This window comes from Eleutherodactylus coqui, chromosome 1, assembly GCF_035609145.1.
Source record: "Eleutherodactylus coqui strain aEleCoq1 chromosome 1, aEleCoq1.hap1, whole genome shotgun sequence".
Classification (NCBI taxonomy): Eukaryota; Metazoa; Chordata; class Amphibia; order Anura; family Eleutherodactylidae; genus Eleutherodactylus; species Eleutherodactylus coqui.
In genome coordinates this window covers 498213377-498233615 of record NC_089837.1, presented here as the reverse complement: position 1 = coordinate 498233615, position 20239 = coordinate 498213377, and the positions used below count along the sequence as shown (strand labels likewise).

Genomic DNA, 20239 nt, shown 5'->3' with positions numbered 1-20239 from the left:
CATTTCAGTACATTATATGGTACATTAAATACTACAATTGACCCCGCAAAAAACAACCCCAGGCATCTACAGCGACAGAAAAATAAAAGTTATGCTTTTTATGAAAGTGGAGAGGAGAAACTGAAAATCCAAAGGGACTGGTCTTTAAGGGGTTAAGTTTACTTGTCTGACAACATGGGGAACTAAACTGCTGACTGTTTCCAAGGAGAACCATCGGCATTCTGAAATCAGTCATAAAGAAAATGACATGAAATAACAAAATCGATACAAAAACAGTAAAGCAAAGTATTTACAAAATTACTCAACTTTTTGTGTTGGTCCAAGTTGTGTAACATTCATAAAACCAAATTTAAATTGTCTGCCGTCTCCATGGTTACTATAATAGAGCATCAGGCTGACCAGAAATGCTTACAGATGATAGGTCGGATGCACATGACCGGATTTGAATTTCGGAATCGCGATTGTCCCCCGTACACAGGATCCACGGTATTCCGCATACATTAAATGAATAGAACATTCCCATGTCCGAGCGGATAGCGATTACAATTTCTACAACTGCATTTAAAATCGCAGTACGTTCTATTTTTCTGCGGAATCGGCACAAATGTCTTCCATTGAAGTCAATGGAAGTCGTTGCCCCCACCCTCCCCATGGCTTATCCGCTATTGACATTGAGGGTAGGCCACGGGTACCTGTGTCATCGCCTAGCGACAGTGTGGGAAAATCAGATGTTTAAAAAATAAAAATCTATACTGCACATGACCGACGGCGAGCCGCCACGGTCATCCGCCATACAGAAAAGCGAAGGCACACAGGGCCGATAGCTGGGGACAGAGCCGAATTCCGCTGCAGACTCCCGTAATAGATTGTAACTTACAATGGAATCGTTGGCCCCCACGGATGTCCCTCAGCTGACAGATGCCGGCCGCACATGACATGTAGCTTAAAATGTATCTTAAGGAAAGTTTAATTGTCTTAAGACGTATAAGAAAATACTTTATTGTGATAGAACATAGGGAAGGCTAATATTGTCACCAAGCACACCCGTTATTTGGGTCTGACTTGGAATGAGTTGGGCTCTCACAGTATATACTATATACTGCTACATTCTTCATCTCCTTCGAGGCACACACCCATAGACATTCTGCGGCTGATTTCTCCTTGAGCCGTAACTCCACTTGTCTCTAGACTTGTATGTGACCCGCTGGAGTAACAGCTGTTTTACTTATTAGCTTTCAACTTGAACAGTATCGGTGTCTCATTGGGAGGGGATCGGCCTGCCCTCCAGAAAATCCTGCAGACAAGCAAAGGAAATCCCTGCGATTCCATGAGCTCAGTAGGTCTAATTTCCTGAACTGCTTCTTTTATAGTCCATTAAAATGGTGTTAATAATATCAGCTTTGATGAAGGACAACCTGAACATTTAGGCAGCTGGGCACTGTCCAATGGGCCAGAGCCTTAAAGGGGTTCTGTCACTGGAAAACAAAAATTGTATTCTTACTAGAGATGAGCGAACGTACTCATCCGAGCTTGATACTCGTTCGAGTATTAGCGTGTTCGAGATGCTCGTTACTCGTGACGAGTACCACGCGGTGTTCGGGTTACTTTCAGTTTCCTCTCTGAGACGTTAGCGCGCTTTTCTGGCCAATTGAAAGACAGGGAAGGCATTACAACTTCCCCCTGTGACGTTCAAGCCCTATACCACCCCCCTGCAGTGAGTGGCTGGCGAGATCAGGTGTCACCTGAGTATATAAATCGGCCCCTCCCGCGGCTCGCCACAGATGCATTCTGACAGAGATCAGGGAAAGTGCTGCTGCTGGTGCCGGAGCTGCTATAGGGAGAGCGTTAGGAGTTATTTTAGGCTTCAAGAACCCCAACGGTCCTTCTTAGGGCCACATCTGACCGTGTGCAGTACTGTGGAGGCTGCTTTTAGCAGTGTTGCACAATTTTTTTTTTGTATATCGGGCGTGCAGAGCATTGCGTCCTCAGTCTGCAGTCATTGTACAGAGTATAGGGCCAGTACTGGTGAGGCAGGGAAAGAGATATTCAGGCTATATAGGCAGTGGGCTTTTTCCAAAAAATTGGGGAAAAATACTATATTTGGGCTGCCTGTGACCATCTTCAGTTTACTGCGTGTCTGCTGGGGGTAGTAGTCCTAATTAATACGCAGCTAAGCGTTACAGCAGGCTTGCGCAAAATTCTTTCCTGGATCTGCTGTCTTTGTTACATCAGCGCCGTCATCCCACCAGAGGGAAACAGTATACATAATATTATACGCTGCCTACAGTATCTATCTGCTGGGGGTAGTAGTCCTAATTAATACGCAGCTAAGCGTTACAGCAGGCTTGCGCAAAATTGTTTCCTGGATCTGCTGTCTCTGTTACATCAGCGCCGTCATCCCGCCAGAGGGAAACAGTATACATAATATTATACGCTGCCTACAGTATCTATCTGCTGGGGGTAGTAGTCCTAATTAATACGCAGCTAAGCGTTACAGCAGGCTTGCGCAAAATTGTTTCCTGGATCTGCTGTCTCTGTTACATGATCGCCGTCATCCCGCCAGAGGGAAAGAGTATACATAATATTATACGCTGCCTACAGTATCTGTCTGCTGTATCAGCTCAGCATTTTAAAAATAGAAGCAAAATACTTAAGGCCTACTACTGGCCTTTGGCCACTTGACTGCTTCTGCGCTGTGAATTCCACTAGCTCAGTCATACGCACCTACGTCTCACTACAGGCATGCGCAAAATTGTTTCCTGGCTCTGCTGTGCATTCCGTAAGGGAAGTCAGCCTCCAACCACAGGCCAATAAGCAGGACATTTAATTACAGCGTTCTGTTTCTGCACTACTGGTAATACAGCATGCTGAGGGGTAGGGGTAGGCCTATAGGACGTGGACGCGGGCGAGGACGCGGAGGCCCAAGTCAGGGTGTGGGCACAGGCCGAGCTCCTGATCCAGGTGTATCGCAGCCGACTGCTGCGGGATTAGGAGAGAGGCACGTTTCTGGCGTCCCCACATTCATCTCACAATTAATGGGTCCACGCGGTAGACCTTTATTAGAAAATGAGCAGTGTGAGCAGGTCCTGTCGTGGATGGCAGAAAGTGCATCCAGCAATCTATCGACCACCCAGAAATCTGCGCCGTCCACTGCTGCAACTCTGAATCCTCTGGCTGCTGCTCTTCCTTCCTCCCAGCCTCCTCACTCCATTACAATGACACATTCTGAGGAGCAGGCAGACTCCCAGGAACTGTTCTCGGGCCCCTGCCAAGATTGGGCAGCAATGGTTCCTCTCCCACCGGAGGAGTTTGTCGTGACCGATGCCCAACCTTTGGAAAGTTCCCGGGGTCCGGGGGATGAGGCTGGGGACTTCCAGCAACTGTCTCAAGAGCTTTCAGTGGGTGAGGAGGACGATGACGATGAGACACAGTTGTCTATCACTCAGGTAGTAGTAATTGGAGTTAGTCTGAGGGAGGAGCGCACAGAGGATTCGGAGGAAGAGCAGCAGGACAATGAGGTGACTGACCCCACCTGGTTTGCTACGCCTACTGAGGACAGGTATTCAGAGGGGGAGGCAAGTGCAGCAGCAGGGCAGGTTGGAAGAGGCTGTGCGGTGGCCAGGGGTAGAGGCAGGGCCAGACCGAATAATCCACCAACTGTTTCCCAAAGCGCCCCCTCGCGCCATGCCACCCTGCAGAGGCCGAGGTGCTCAAAGGTCTGGCAGTTTTTCACTGAGAGTGCAGACGACCGACGAACAGTGGTGTGCAACCTTTGTCTCGCCAAGATCAGCCGGGGAGCCACCACCAACAGCCTCACCACCACCAGCATGCGCAGACATATGATGGCCAAGCACCCCACAAGGTGGGACGAAGGCCGTTCACCGCCTCCGGTTTGCACCGCTGCCTCTCCCCCTGTGCCCCAACCTGCCACTGAGATCCAACCCCCCTCTCAGGACACAGGCACTACCGTCTCCTGGCCTGCACCCACACCCTCACCTCCGCTGTGCTCGGCCCCATCCACCAATGTCTCTCAGCACACCGTCCAGCCGTCGCTAGCGCAAGTGTTGGAGCGCAAGTACGCCGCCATGCACCCGCACACTCAAGCGTTAAACGTGCACATAGCCAAATTTATCAGCCTTGAGATGCTGCCTTATAGGGTTGTGGAAACGGAGGCTTTCAAAGGTATGATGGCAGCGGCGGCCCCGCGCTACTCAGTTCCCAGTCGCCACTACTTTTCCCAATGTGCCGTCCCAGCCCTGCACGACCACGTCTCCCGCAACATTGTACGCGCCCTCACCAACGCGGTTACTGGCAAGGTCCACTTAACAATGGACACGTGGACAAGCACAGGCGGGCAGGGCCACTATATCTCCCTGACGGCACATTGGGTGAATTTAGTGGAGGCTGGGACAGAGTCAGAGCCTGGGACCACTCACGTCCTACCCACCCCCAGAATTGCGGGCCCCAGCTCGGTGGTGGTATCTGCGGCGGTGTATGCTTCCTCCACTCAACCACCCTCCTCCTCCTCCTACGCAACCTCTGTCTCACAATCAAGACGTGTCAGCAGCAGCACGTCGCCAGCAGTCGGTGTCGCGCGTCGTGGCAGCACAGCGGTGGGCAAGCGTCAGCAGGCCGTGCTGAAACTACTCCGCTTAGGAGAGAAGAGGCACACGGCCCACGAACTGCTGCAGGGTCTGACAGAGCAGACCGACCGCTGGCTTGCGCCGCTGAGCCTCCAACCGGGCATGGTCGTGTGTGACAACGGCTGTAACCTGGTGGCGGCTCTGCAGCTCGGCAGCCTCACGCACGTGCCATGCCTGGCCCACGTCTTTAATTTGGTGGTTCAGCGCTTTTTGAAAATCTATCCATGCTTGTCAGACCTGCTCGGAAAGGTGCGCCGGCTCTGCGCACATTTCCGCAAGTCCCACACGGACCCTGCGCACCCTGCAACATCGGTTTCATCTGCCAGTGCGCCGACTGCTGTGCGACGTGCCCACACGGTGGAACTCTACGCTCCACATGTTGGCCAGGCTCTATGAGCAGCGTAGAGCTACAGTGGAATACCAACTCCAACATGGGCGGCGCAGTGGGAGTCAGCCTCCTCAATTCTTTACAGGAGAGTGGGCCTGGTTGGCAGACATCTGCCAGGTCCTTGGAAAGTTTGAGGAGTCTACCCAGATGGTGAGCGGGGATGCTGCAATCATTAGTGTCACCATTCCCCTGCTATGCCTCTTGAGAAGTTCCCTGCAAAGCATAAAGGCTGATGCTTTATGGGCGGAAACGGAGGCGGGGGAAGACAGTATGTCGCTGGATAGTCAGAGCACCCTCCTGTCTATATCTCAGCGCGTTGAGGAGGAGGAGGAGGAGCATGAGGAGGATGAGGAGGAGGGGGAAGAAACTGCTTGGCCCACTGCTGAGGGTACCCATGCTGCTTGCCTGTCATCCTTTCAGCGTGTATGGCCTGAGGAGGAGGATCCTGAAAGTGATCTTCCTAGTGAGGACAGCCATGTGTTGCGTACAGGTACCCTGGCACACATGGCTGACTTGATGTTAGGATGCCTTTCTCGTGACCCTCGCGTTACACGCATTCTGGCCACTACGGATTACTGGGTGTACACACTGCTCGACCCACGGTATAAGGAGAACCTTTCCACTCTCATACCCGAAGAGGTAAGGGGTTCGAGAGTGATGCTATACCACAGGACCCTGGCGGACAGCGCTAGTGGCCGAAGGCGCAGTTCCGAGGGTCAGTAGCAAGGGAGGCGCAGAGATCAGGCAGCATGTACAGCACAGGCAGGGGAACACTCTCTAAGGCCTTTGACAGCTTTCTGGCTCCCCAGCAAGACTGTGTCTCCGCTCCCCAGTCAAGGCTGAGTCGGCGGGAGCACTGTAAAAGGATGGTGAGGGAGTACGTAGCCGATCGCACGACCGTCCTCCGTGATGCCTCTGCCCCCTACAACTACTGGGTGTCGAAGCTGGACACGTGGCCTGAACCCGCGCTGTATGCCCTGGAGGTGCTTGCTTGTCCTGCGGCTAGCGTCTTGTCAGAGAGGGTGTTTAGTGCGGCTGGGGGAATCATCACAGATAATCGTACCCGCCTGTCAACCGACAGTGCCGACAGGCTTACACTCATCAAGATGAACAAAGCCGGGATTTCCCCAGACTTCTCTTCTCCACCAGTGGACAGCAGCGATACCTAAACAATACGTAGGCTGCACCTGCGGATGGAAGCATTGTTTTCTATCACCATCAAAAACGGGGACATTTCTGCTTCATCAATCTGTGTATTATATTCATCCTCCTCCTCCTGCTCCTCCTCCTGAAACCTGACGTAATCACGCCGAACGGGCAATTTTTCTTAGGCCCACAAGGCTCAGTCATATAATTTTTGTAAACAATTTTTATACGTTTCAATGCTGATTAAAGCGTTGAAACTTTCACCTGAACCAATTTTTATTTTAACTGGGCTGCCTCCAGGCCTAGTTACAAATTAAGCCACATTAACCAAAGCGATTAATGGGTTTCACCTGCCCTCTTGGTTGGGCATGGGCAATTTTTCTGACGTACATTAGTACTGTTGGTACACCAATTTTTTGGGGCCCTCGCCTACAGTGTAATCCAATTAATTTTTTGCCCACCTGCATTAAAGCTGACGTTACATCAGCTGTGCTGGGCACTGCAATGGGATATATTTATGTACCGCCGGTGGCTTCCTGGCACCCACCCATGCTGTCGGTCCACACGGAGTTGTAACTGCATGTGTCCACTTCTAAAGAACCCCAGTCTGACTGGGGCATGCAGTGTGGGCCGAAGCCCACCTGCATTTAATCGGATGTTACCTCAGCTGTGATGGGCACTGCAATGGGATACATTTATGTACAGCCGGTGGGTTCCAGGGAGCCACCCATGCTGCGGGTGCACACGGAATTCCCATTGCGGAGTTGTACCTGCCTGTGACTATTTATAAAAAACCACGGTCTGACTGGGGCATGCAGACACCTTGACAGAATGAATAGTGTGTGGCACATAGGTTCCCCATTGCTATGCCCACGTGTGCAGCTCCTGATGGCGGTGGCACAGGATTATATTTCTCATTGCTTCTGTACAGCATTGTGGGCTATCGTCCCGCCCCTTTTAAAGAGGGTCGCTGCCTAGCCATGCCAACCCTCTGCAGTGTGTGCCTGCGGTTCCTCCTCATGGCAGACACACTTATAAATAGACATGAGGGTGGTGTGGCATGAGTGCAGCTGAAGGCTGCGCAGGGACACTTTGGTGTGCGCTGTGGACACTGCGTCGTGCGGGGGGGGGGGGGGGGAGGGGTTGGCAGCATGTAACCCAGGAGAAGTGGCAGCGGAGTGTCATGCAGGCAGTGATTGTGCTTTGTTGGAGATAGTGTGGTGCTTAGCTAAGGTATGCATTGCTAATGAGGGCTTTTCAGAAGTAAAAGTTGTTGGGAGGGGGGCGGGCCCACCTTGCCGCTATTGTGGCTTAATAGTGGGACCTGGGAACTTGAGATGCAGCCCAACATGTAGCCCCTCGCCTACCCTATCCATTTCTGTGTCGTTCCCATCACTTTCTTGAATTGCCCAGATTTTCACAAATGGAAACCTTAGCGAGTATTGGCGATATACAAAAGTGCTCGAGTCGCCCATTGACTTCAATGGGGTTCGTTACTCGAAACGAACCCTCGAGCATCGCGAAAATTTCGTCCTGAGCATTTTGGTGCCCGCTCATCTCTAATTCTTACCTATTCCTCCCCCATCAGTCTTCTTACCGCACCTTCTCCCTGACGATCTTCTCCTGTCTCCTTCACCTCCAGACGGCCGATTCTTCTTCCAGTGCTGAAGCGTACATTGCCGACATTCTCCTTCCTGCATGGCAATGCACACTATGTCACTAGCCTAGCAGGGAGTGCCGAACTATTGCCGAGGCTGTGTAATAGTATATGAACTCTCGCAGTGAGACAGCGCATATGTGCAGTCTCAGCCATAGATCAGCACTCCTTCCTAAGCAGTGTATGTTGCGTCACTAGTGACGTAACCTACACTGCTGTGCTGGAAGAAGAATACCGAGAATGGATGTATCCTAACAAGAAGAGGAGGATCCAGACGGCTTGCCGTGGGGTTACCCGGGGGACTGGAGAAAATCAGTGAAGAGAAGTCGCTTGAAGAAGACTGCCTGGGAAGGAATAGGTAAGGATTTCTTTTTTTAATGACAAAACCACTTTAAAGGGTTTACAGACTTCCACCTAGAGCCACCATATAGTTTTGTAGGAAGACGAAAGCCATGTGTCATTGCTCTATTTTAGAGTTAAATAATAAAATTGAGTCTGTCTTTAGCTATCAGTAAGGGGAGCTTATTACATCCTAATGTATTGAGTTCAATGGGAGCTGTGCAAATCTGTATACTGTAAGCTCCCCCTGGTGGCTGCTCTAAGCAGACAGAATTTTAACATTTATAGGTGTTTTGCATAAACATGAATACACACATCTTATAAAATGCAGAAAAAATTAAGCATTTATCTGTTGTTTTATTTTTCTTTACATTGAATTTTCCTTCTCATGCATTTAACAAGCCTCATACGGGGATTCCAGGCTCTCCTACATTCAAGTCTCTAGCTGAGGGGATGGGGAGCTCAGGGGCACTGCCAGCACTGGTCAGCTGGTCTCTCTCATGAACATGCACAAGCTCACCTCCCCATCTACTCTCTTCTTTCAGAGGCTGTGTAGCATAACCACTCAATGCTACACAGCTATCTTTCTATCTATCTCATCTTCTTTCTGAGTAGCTGCTGGTCCATACTTCCACACTTCTAATAAGAACAGAGAATTCACCCTGAGTGAGTTATAGCCCTCTGTGGTAGTAGCTTTCCCTGCTCTCTGTCCTGATCTCCTCCATCATCTCCCAGCACTGTCACACAGCTCTTTTGTAAAGGTGCTGAATGCACATTTACAACTGGGAGCAGGCTAAAGCAGGAGCTGTCAGTTTACTTCAGCTGACAGAATTTGCTAAGACCTCAATCCTGTGCAATACCTTAGAAGACAATACAAGCCTGTATTTGCCATTCGATCTGCTGGCTGTATTTACATCCTGGAGTCCATGATGTTCTGTATACTGTTCACTGGGTGCAATGGTCATCTGCAGGATGTAATCAGAGCTGGCAAGGGGTGAAGAATATGGCCCACATAGCACTCATTGGTCAAAACTGCCCCCTGCTTTAGGATGACAGGCTTTACCACCAAGGATAGGAGGACCTGGTGTTAGTTAACCCCTCCACACCTTTGCCATGCCCATTTCCCCACCTAGTTGCTTGCTAATAATGCAGTTTCACTGTGAAGGTTCCCACCACCCAGTAACAATGGGAAAGGGCATAACTATGGTGGGTGCAAATGGTTCATGGAAAAGTGGGGGTCCCTACCTTGGCCAGTCTTGGCTATATGCATACCATGCAGTCATACATAGTTGTCAGCTTGTAATAGGGTGCACATGTGGATGTAGGCTGGGTGCAATTACCCCTCCCAACATACTAGGCATGAGGTCTATGTTATGAGCTTGGCTCTGTATTCATGTTGTGAACTTGGTTCTGATGCCGTATATATGTACTGAGCTTGGTTTTGGTGCTGAATTGTGTTACAAGCTTAATTCTGGTGCTGTATTTGTATTATAAGCTTGATTCTGCTACTGTATTTGTTATGAGCTAGGTTCTGGTCCTGTGTTTATATAATGAGCTTGGTTCTGGTGCTGCTGTTTAAAGTACGATTCAGGTGCTGTATTTGTGTACTGAGGTTGGTTCTTATCCGATATTTATATCATAAGCTTGGTTTTGCTACTGTATTTATGTACTGACCTTGATTCTTATCCGATATTTATATCATAAGCTTGGTGTTTATGTACTGAATTTGGTTCTGATGCTGCCATTATTTTATATACTTGGTTCTGGTGCTGTATTTATGTGCGTAACTTGGTTCTGGTGCTGTATTTATGTGCGTAGCTTGGTTCTAGTGCTGTATTTATGTGCTTAGCTTGGTTCTGGTGCTGTACTTATGTACTAAGCTTGTTTCTGGTGCCATATTTATGTTATGAGCTTAGTTATGCTCTTGTTTTTTTTTCTTAGGACAGGGAAACAAGTAAAAAAGCTCCACACAGGGTGTCATCTAACCTAGGGCCGGCATTGCTTCCAGCAGCCATTGCAATTTCAGCAGCTTATTTCTGTAGCAGCCCTTTCAATCATCCCATGAATAGTTAATAATTGTTATGTATCTTGTATATAGGAAGCATCTTTAACCGATGCATCACTGCGGAAATGATATGAAATATGCATCAAAAGTAGCTGCGCCGTATTAATTCATGCAGCTCTGCATACATTATTTACTGTGCCAATGCATTATGTGAAAGTCTGTACAACACTGGTGTAAATAGAGCAATTATGGGAGCGCGTCACAGCGGGGATGTGGAAGCGAGCCAGACGTGTCCACGGAGTATAGCGGAGGAATGCTACATCTGCGGCCAACATAAAGATACTTACCTCTTCACCTCTCATCGCTGCTGGTAGCTTCTAACAAATGTGTTATTCTTGCAATCACTCACTGTATAAGCGAGAATGACCCTATAATAGAGATGCAGCAGAGCTGAGTTTGTCAATGCAGCAGAGCGGAGCCTGTCATTTGATACAACGCATGACGGAATGGCTTATGTGTAGTTGGCCACAAGACTGGAAGGCAACCAGTTCAGTAACACTGAACAGTTATCGTGCAGATTATGGCTGGGCCTTTCCATTAAAGGGATATTCCTATCTCAGACTCCCTTAAGGAATTTTGAGCATAAGGATGCAACGATTTTTTGTATGCCGGCCTTCCTTACCTGTGTGTGAACCATGCAGTCACATAGGACACTGGCTACCGGCTCGTAGGAGGGCATCGGGCATTTATAGGCTGGGGTTGATTGCCCTCCTAAAGGTCTGCTCGGCCAAATGACCTTCTTCCTCAATGTGATGATGTCTTGTGGAGCTACATGAATCATCATTGTCCTGGCTCTGTCTCCACATCCCTGATCATCAGAGGAGCCTCTGTCAGCTCATCGGCACCAGCACAATACATTCTCCTATTTCTGCTACTGTATTTATGAACTGAGCTTGGTTCTGGGGCTGTATTTATGTTATGAACTTGGTTCTGGGGCTGTATTAATGTTATGAACTTGGTTCTGGGGCTGTATTTATGTTATGAACTTGGTTCTGGGGCTGTATTTATGTTACTTGAGTGACTCGATGTTCACTATGCAAACCTAAAATGTTTGGAAAAGTGGTTGTGACTGTTTTAGTGTGGCGTAATGTTGACCTACTGGAGACACGCATTCACTTGCGATTATCGCCTCTACGTTGTCGAGCCGAGGATTTGGCAACAGTCAGACTGGTGAGGGCTTGATATGAAAGTCATTTAGCAATGCTTGACTCTCCCCATCAGCCCTGTTGGCTGAAGCACAACAGCGACGCCAGGATTAACATTGAACGTTTGACTTCGCCTGACAGGTGGTGGCAAGGATGTCACAAATCTAATGACCTCAAAATCATCCACTAAAGGTCACGCAAAGGGGTCAAAGTGTGATGCAAGAAAAATCCTGTAGGCCTTTTTATATTAGATGAGCTTGGTTGTAGTGCTATTTTTATGTTATGAGCTTGGTTCTATGGCTGTATTTATGTTATGAGCTTGTTTCTGCAGCTGTGTTTGTATACTGAGGTCGGTTTTGGTGGTGCATTTATGTACTGAGCTTGGCTCTGTTACTGTATTTATGTTATGAGCTTGGTTCTGGAGCTGTGTTTGCATACTGAGGTTGGTTTTGGTGGTGCATTTATGTACTGAGCTTGGCTCTGTTACTGTATTTATGTTATGAGCTTGGGTCTGGGTGTTAAATTGTGCTCCTGGGACTGTAGTAATATGGGTTTGGCTGTGTGTGGAGGTTTCCAGCCAGCCAATCCCCTCTGGTTTGCTGCATATATATATATACCAGCCCCTCTTGCTAGAGGATGCTGGTTTCCCAACACCCAGATGTTTGCTACCATGCACGGTGCTCTGAATGGTGTGACGTGTTCTGTGGATCAGTGCAGGTGGCCAGAAATGGTGTATGAACAGTCTTGTTCTACGTGGTATGCATTCACTGGTGTGTTGGTGTGAACTGTGTCCTGTCTGCTTGGATCGTTTGCCATCTAGGGCTAGTTAGGTCCTCAGGTTCCAGCGTGGGGCGGTCCCTATTGGGACAATCGCCCGCTTGCAGGCAGGACTCCTGGGTAAGTTGTCTTGTGAGAGTAGGGACCCATGAGACAATGAGGACCCTTGTCACGGGCTCGTGGGCTTAAGTGTCTTGACCAAACATGAACCAATATCTCATTTTGTATCTATTCCATCGGTTTGTGCGTGCAGGTATGCTAGGTGTTCTGGGCATTTGTCAGTCATTGTGTATGTCTGCCCGTGAGTCCAGTTTGCAGTTCACTATCTTTTTGTGTTCTGTGTGTGTGTTGGCGCAGTATTTCAGGTTACAGAACCAGCACGTCTGGTCTGGACGTAACACTGGGCTTCCTTTAAGAGTGGCTGAGAGGGGGGGGGGGGCTGCACATGGTGCCATCTAACCTTAGGTTGACACTGGCTGTTCGGGTACTTTTAGGAAAATCTCCTATTTCCGCCAATGTAGAAAAACTAATTGAATGACTGTCTAGCACAGAGGTTGGTAACTGTCCGGCTGTTGCAAAACTACAACTCCCAGCATGCCCAGACGGCATGAAGCAAATGGGGAAAAAAGAGAAAGTTGAATATTGTGGACAAGTTTCATTGTATCAAGTTGGCTCAGTTTCCAAAGGGTAAAAGCTTCAGATATACAACAGATCATTGAGGAAAATGAGAGAATTAGAGTCAAGTTGCTGCCGTCAGCACGTCTAAAATGGTTTTCATTTCCTCAATGGCTATAGAACATTGTAAAGATTTTTTTTCTCTTAAATGGTGTTAAAAAGATTTAAGTCCCCTCCCTGTGAAGGCCTATATGCAGTAAACGGTAAATCAGCCCTCGGCTTTTCTTCCAGTAGATTAGAGGTGGGTGAGGCGGCAGACATAAGCTTTTTGTTGTGTCCGTTATCACGAACAATACCTCACAGAGTCCATGCACAAGCAGCCGGAGACCTCTGAACTTATCTATATGATACGGCCGATGTGGTTGGCATTATATGGGCACTAGGATTGGCATGGCTAGGCTTCCTGCACTCAATTTATGAAAACCTCCCCCTCATCCTTCTTCTTCTTTCTCCTCTTCTCTCCATTTTCTTCTTCTCCTCTTTCTTCTTTTCCTCCTTTTGGTCTTTTTTTCTTCTCATTTTTCATTTTTCCTTTTCTTTAACTTTGCCTTAAAAAACAGCTCAAACTACTCATAAACCCTCCTAGGTGACACATGAGTGTTACACAGGGCCTTTAGGCTCTTACACAGTGTTATATACCAGTTTTATACACCAGTGTTGGTGGTGATCCTGTTCGGTTTGAACTAATTTGGGCCGAAGCAAGCTTTTTGTAGAAATTCAGCGAACCGACTGAACTTCAGAAAAGTTCATTCATCACTAAATCTGGCATCTGATGGAACAGGGCACATTTATGATCCCCCTTGTTACTGAAAACTAGAGTATGGTCCCGTAGACTGTTCTAGGTGCCGCCCTACGGCCCGGACCCCTCAGACCTTGGATGGAGTCTGCAATACGGCCCTGAACATTAATTCTAGATCCGGCCAAGGTTGTCGATTTGTTGTGAAGCAGAATCCTATGTCATTGATATAATTGGCGACATTATATGTTTGTGCTCTTGGGGCTTTGATGTATTCCTGACGGAGGACCTTAACCTGTTTGCTGTCAAAGGTGAGAGTCACAATTTAACTCCGTGAGGCCTTTTCACACTGAAACAGCTTCTCTGGGAATAAACTTTTTACAAGTCTGCTCCAACGGAATCCATGTTTCTGGCAGTGCCGTGTAATAAGGCATATATGGGATTGTGCGCCTAAGGCTAGGGCTACACAACTACTGTGGCCATAGTAGGGTTGTTGTGTCGCACTGCAACCTCACACTGCCATTGAACTCAATGAAGTTGCAGTGCGTGTCGTAGTTTGCCGCGACCGCAACATCACGATTGTAAAAAATCCATCAAGGTGAGTTTTTTTATTTTTTTGTTTTGCTACCGCAACATCGCAGTTGTGGCAACCTGAGAGTCGCAGTGTTACTCCAATGAATTCAACGCTAGTGTGAGGTTGCTGAACTACACAGCGATGTTTCGTCAAGTGACCCCTGTCGCGGCCAAAATATACTTAGGTTTAAAGCAAATGTGTCATCAGAAAATAAAGTTTTTATGTTAAACCTAGTTTTTAAGAAATATTTGTGCTTTATTTTTTTTTTCATTTTCGATGTCAAATTCTGTAAAGAAAAACTAAAATCCTGCAGTTCTCACACTGACCACTAATTCAGAATAGGTGACGGCCACAGCTCACTTCCTCCCCCTCCCTGCAAAGTCACAGAGCATACCCACAACACTCTCCCAAAGAAGTCTATAGGTGAGGTCACAGCGTACTTCTTACCCCTCCCTGTGCAGGTTGTAATTTTTTTTTTTTTGCACTTACGTCAAGCAGAATCATTTCATTGATAAAGTTGGCAGCATTGCAAATGCACTTTGGGCTTTGATGTATCCCTGACTGGGTAACTGAAATGGGGTTGTCCCACTTCATTGTACAGTGGCCAAGGTTGGTATTGCAGGGTGACTCCCATTCACTTTAACGGTACTCAGCTTGCAGTACCACCCTGGGCCACTGCACAATATGCAGAGCTGTCTACTTCCTGCAGCAAAACAGCTAGAAGTGAGATACCCCCTTTAATGCCTTTGCAGGCAAAGTCTAGAGTCTAAATGTAATTTACACTGAAACAGCTTCTCTTCGAATAAACACCTATATGTAGATGACACAGGATCAACCAATCACAGTAATTGATGGTCATAGTCTACCCCCTCCTCCCTGCAATGTCACTGAATACCCACAACATACTCCTGTAGGGGTCTATAGGCGATGTCACAACTCACCTCCTCCCCCTACCTGCACAGACAGTAGATTTTTATGCACTCTACATAATTGTGAAGCAGAAGCATATTACACTGATTGCAACTTTACAAAAATGTGCACAGAGGACCTTAAACCCTTAAAGGTCACAGAAAAACAAAACCCTCCCATATAAGCTAATGGGTCCCATCCTGTCCATTGTGTCCATTTAGCCCATAATCTGCTATAAAGCATATTTTTAAATGCTCTTAACTGTAACACTGGCAAGATGGCCACCCCATAGTCAGGCAACAGAATAACCAGAAAAGAACTATAAATTAGAGAAACTGAATATATGTCATTACCTACTTTTAATTAGTAAAAAAAAAAGATATATGTATGTGTGTATATATATATATATATATATATATATATATATATATATATATATATATATATATATAATATATACCGTATATAATATATACCGTATATACTCGAGTATTAGTCGACCCGAGTATAAGCCAAGTCACTAAGTTTTACCACAAAAACTGGTAAAACCTATTGATTCGCGTATAAGCCTAGCTATACTCGAGTATATACTAGGTAAAGAAAAAGACGGCATCTGTATCCCCAGCGCGATGGTCTCCCCGGCAGTGTGGCAAGCTGCTTGAGAATTCCCCCGCCGTCAGCGCTTTGTAAGTAAGCGCTGTAATTGGATCGAGCGCTAGCCAATCACAGCCGGCGCTCGATAAACCAATCGCAGACATTCAGTGATGTCCTCCACTGAATGGCTGTGAATGATCAAGCGTCGGCTGTGATTGGCTGGCCCTCGATCCAATCACAGCACTTACCTACATAGTGCTGATGGCAGGGGAATTCAAAGCCGAGCAGGGAGATGACAGCGGGGAGAAGTCTCAAGCAGCTTGTCGCACCGCCGAAGAGACCATCGTGCCGGGAACACAGACGCAGGTGAGTATTGCGGATTTGTTGTTTGTTTTTTTTACCTCACTCGAGTATAAGCCGAGGGGGGCATTTTCAGCATTAAAAAATGTGCTGAAAAACTAGGCTTATACTCGAGTATATATGGTATATCTAATATATATGTGATGCATTCAATGTAAAAAAAATGAGAAAAAAAGTTTCTATTTTTCTTTTTTAAGGTAAAAGCGCTCTTTTCCGTTTTGTCCCGCTCTTCTCTCTCCTGATGGAATGAGAGTCATGTAAATTACATCAAACCTCATAACATGTGACAGACACGAGGGGACTGCGCCCGCAGGTTATCAGCACAGTCAATCGTCTAATGACAACTGTGCGAGGTCAATAATAACAAGTCTGTTTCTCATCAACCGAGTTTCCAAAAAAAACCTGCAAATCAAGAGCAGATTTCCTCCTCATTAGGACTCGCCTCTGTCATCCCTACTCAGAACTTTGCATCTCCTGCAAACAATTTTTTTTATTTATTTTTTTACTTTTGCTGTTTTTTAAGTAAAATGGGTATGTTAATTTCTGTGCACTTGATTCTCCCTGCCAAACATGAATAACAAATATTCTAATTAGGAGCCGAGTCTCAGTTAATTATGAGATCAGTCTTCTGGCCCAGAGTAATACAAGTATAATGATCAATTATCTACACAATGCAGAATTGACTGCTACTTGTCTGTCTTAAAAAAAAAATATTTGGCTGCGCTAATTTCTGATAACTGTAATCTGTTGCCGTTGACATAAGCGAGCGGATGCTAAACAGTTGTGATGGCTGTTACTAAGAACATCAGAGGCTGTTTCACACTTGGAGGCTCGATTTCTGTGTTTTTTGATTATTTTTAGTTTTTTTTTTTAACTCTTGCTCAATCCAAATCACCAACTACATCAATATCCATATCCTGACTACCAATTGTCAAGCCAATAGGAATATAAAGATTGATGTAGCCAAAGCACTTGACAGGAAGTGTTGTCATGTAGACATTGTAGCAGAGGAACAGAAGTGTTGGACCTGTAACCTTAATGCGCCACAATATTGGCCTTAACTACTAGCAACCCGTGCAGCCGCCTGCTTGTAGGAGGGGTTCCAGGTAAGTGCAGGCAGGGGGTGATCTGGCCCGTTGGGTCTGTCCAGGCTCCATGTGGCAGCGTCATTTGCAGCTATATCAATCATCCTGCTCCTGGCTTTGTCTTTCCCCCTCGCATGTTTCAAGTCAACACTATTGGCCCATTTACACCACACAACAAATTCACTTAGTTTGGCTACTGTATTTGCGTTGCAAGTTTGGTATCTACATACTGATCTTGGTTCTGGTGCTGTATTTATGTTATAAGCTTGGTTCTGGGGCTGTATTTATCTTATAAGCTTGGTTCTGGTGCTGTATTTATGTTATAAGCTTGGTTCTGGTGCTGTATTTATTCACTGAGCTCTTCCGTTGGGGGTGTGCTGCTATTGTGCTGCTTTCTGCACCAACAGAATACAGGCAAACTGCCTATTAGAGCAAAAGATATAATTTTCTTTCGTTGGTGGAAGTGCGAAAAAAAAAATTCCACATAGTATCGACCTTAAAGACTGGACTGTTATAGTAAATCCCCTCCCCCTCGTTGTAACTGTAGCAAAAAGTCCATTGATACAATAGTGTTTCCTCATGTTTTATGTGAGATTCTAAAGACGTTACCATGGCAACAGTTAGAGGGACTCTGTCACCTACTTTTAGCCCTATAAACTTAGCTTATGGGCTGGAAGTAGGTGATCTGCTGAGTCCAGGGATGTAAGTATTCCCCCGGCGTCAGCACTGTAAGCAGCCCCTGCAATGCATTGAGCAGCGCTGCTTAGTAGTCCACACATTATAAAATTAGAACAGGCGAGCTACTTAGCAGCGGCGCTCTATGCATTGCAGTGACTGCTTACAGTGCTGACCCGGGGAATACTTACACGGGAGTGGGGGTTGCCCCCCCCCCCATACTGCTTAGAAGCAATGGTAGCTTCAATTGTAGCCATTTCCATTGGCTGTTAGCTACATATAGCCCATGTGACTGCATGACATACAGTATAGTCATGTAATATGGTTGTGAAACAGATTAAGGGGGTTTTCGAACATTTTACAAAGAGTAGAGATTGGTCTTAAAAATATAAAAAGGTCAGAAGTCACCCTCTCACGTTGCCTCTGGTCCTACACCGATGACTTGGTCTCCTCCTCCAGTCCCCCCTGATACACATGACTGCAGTAGCCAACCTCTGGCCCCAGTGGTTGGATACCAATTCTGTGCATGTGACCTGTTAGGCCAACAATTGGCTGCAGTGGTCATGTGAGTGATGAACATGGCATCATCGATTCGTCTATCAATGGGACTGGAGTGGAGGGGACTGGCTCGCTGGTGCCAGACGAGATGACATGAGCAGGTAAGTAATGGCAATTTATTGCTTACCTTGGGCCACTTTTTAAAATATCATAAACCCCCTTTAAATATTTGCTGTGGACATCAGAATATAGTATTGACTTATCATGACAGACACCACAAGCATTGGTTGCTTCAGATGATCACTTACTTTCTATATTTGATTTTCATTATAGGACCTACTAATGGTAAAAGAGTCGAAGAAAGAGGAATAGTGAGCGTTGGACAAAACACATCATTTGCAGGTATGTTACAAAGTAATGGGTTCTGTGATTTGATGGGACTTGGAGGCCCATTAAGGTCTCATTTACACAGCAGATCGTACGTTAGCCATATGGCACCATAATACAGATATTCTCCACTAGACGCATGGCCATACCATAATTTCATGTCCAATGGAGCGAGGTACAACATTTTTTTAATCTGTTCTAAAAAACAAACAAACTCTGAATTCCTCCATTAGAGGCCTAGGGAAATGTAACTTGAAGCTCCTAGGCCCCCAATGCAAACTAGGGAACATAGCCCTCAACACACACACACAGTTTCTACCACTGGACTTCTCGTATGGGATCTTTTGGGTTCCTTCAGGATTTGGGGCTGAGTTGCAAATGTAACCTCTGCACCTACTGTAAGTATGGTCGGGCTCTATAGACCACTGTGGGTGCCATAGTGTTTAGAGTAATATCCCTGAGGTCTAGATTATATTAGTTGTACTTTGGTTGATCAGTCATCTTAAAGGGGTTATCCGAGACTTTAAATGGGTTTTCCGGACAAATGCTATGAATGACCTAGGATATAACCTCAGGATAGGTCATTTAGGCTGGGGTCCACTGCTTAAAACCCTAACCAATCAGCTGATCAGGCGCCCACTGTCAGTGTCACAACACACAGGATACGGAGTGGAAGCAGATCACTTTGACCCCTGTGTAGTGGCCGCTGCTGGTAACTACAGGTGTAGGTCTCATTGACTTTCATGGAATTGCTCCTGCAGTAACCAGTGCTGGCCACCGCACAGTGATCGGCGCTAACTGCTTCTGATCCCTACCCTGTGTGTTTTGTGGCGCTGACAGTGGATGCCCTATTAGCTGATTGGTGGATCTCAGCCAATCGACTCTCGATGACCTATCCTGAGGATTGGTTATCAATAGTATTTGATTGAAAAACGCATTTAAATATTGATAACCTATCCTTAGAAAAGGATATCAATCACATGGATTTTCTGCGGCTCTGTCCCATTTAAGTAAATAGGATTTAAGTGCAATACCAGGCGCCACCACTATGCAATATACGGAGCTGTGCTTAGTATACAATGAAGACGTTGCAAAACTCGCCACAGAGCCTTCAAACAGCTAATTGTGGAGGTATTGGGAATCAGAACCCCCACCAATCTGATATTGCAGCCTCAGATAACCTCTTTAATTAGGCAACTAGGTAGACTGAAAAAACCTATGTTGCATCTAGTACATTTGATTTATTGCGTCTCGGGTAAAGTACATCAGAAATGTTCTCAGACAATGAGAAATTCCACTCATTTCATACAAAGTCAAGTGCTCGGAAAGTGCTCCTATCTGAGGCTTTATTAAAACTTATAAAGTCCCCTCCACATTGAAGTAGTGGTTTTGAAATCCTCAATTTTTCCATTTGCCGGGTAATCTACCTCAAGAGCAGTTCTATTTCCTTGAGTGTTACTGTATTTAAAAGCTAATTGCAGTTTTATTCATTCACGTCTCCCTGATAGATATGTGGGCAATGACTGTAGTGACTATAGAATAATCATGGGGGTAAAGCTCTCTATATATCCATGGCGTTTAATGCT

General features: G+C 46.5%; 1 protein-coding gene across 1 annotated transcript in view; it reads left to right on the top strand.

Annotated features, from left to right (window-relative positions):
- Nucleotides 1-20239, top strand: part of FAT3 (FAT atypical cadherin 3) — a 522893-nt gene that overhangs the window by 88529 nt on the left and 414125 nt on the right. Inside the window, exon 2 of the mRNA XM_066587016.1 lies at nucleotides 18600-18668. The gene's annotated coding sequence lies outside the window, so the exon portion shown is untranslated. The remainder of the gene's footprint in view (nucleotides 1-18599; nucleotides 18669-20239) is intronic.